This window comes from Protopterus annectens, chromosome 16.part0 (genome assembly GCF_019279795.1).
Source record: "Protopterus annectens isolate FY-2018-M chromosome 16.part0, PAN1.0, whole genome shotgun sequence".
In the NCBI taxonomy this organism is placed as follows: Eukaryota; Metazoa; Chordata; order Ceratodontiformes; family Protopteridae; genus Protopterus; species Protopterus annectens.
The window spans coordinates 623,047,153-623,047,510 of NC_056750.1; positions in this window are offsets into that span (position 1 = coordinate 623,047,153).

The window sequence follows — 358 nt, forward strand, 5'->3', positions numbered from 1 at the left end:
TAATCTCGCTATGTTAAATGAGTTTAACATAGCGAGACAGTTTAAAATAAGCAACGGAGATGTCCGTTGCTTATTTTAAACTGTCTCGCTATGTTAAACTCATTTAACATAGCGAGACACTAAAAGCAACGGAGATCTTGCTTTCTCCGTGCTTTTGCTCACAGCTCTGATGTACTGCGCAGCGCGCAGTACATCAGAACTGCCGGATGCCAGACATCTGCGGAAGGGCAGTAAACAGGCATTATACTATGCCATTATTTAAGAAAAGTAACAGTTTCTTTTCTTAAATAATGTCATATAATAGCAATAACCACTTCTGGGTGTGGTAATGCTAAATTTACCCACGGTTGGCTTTTTG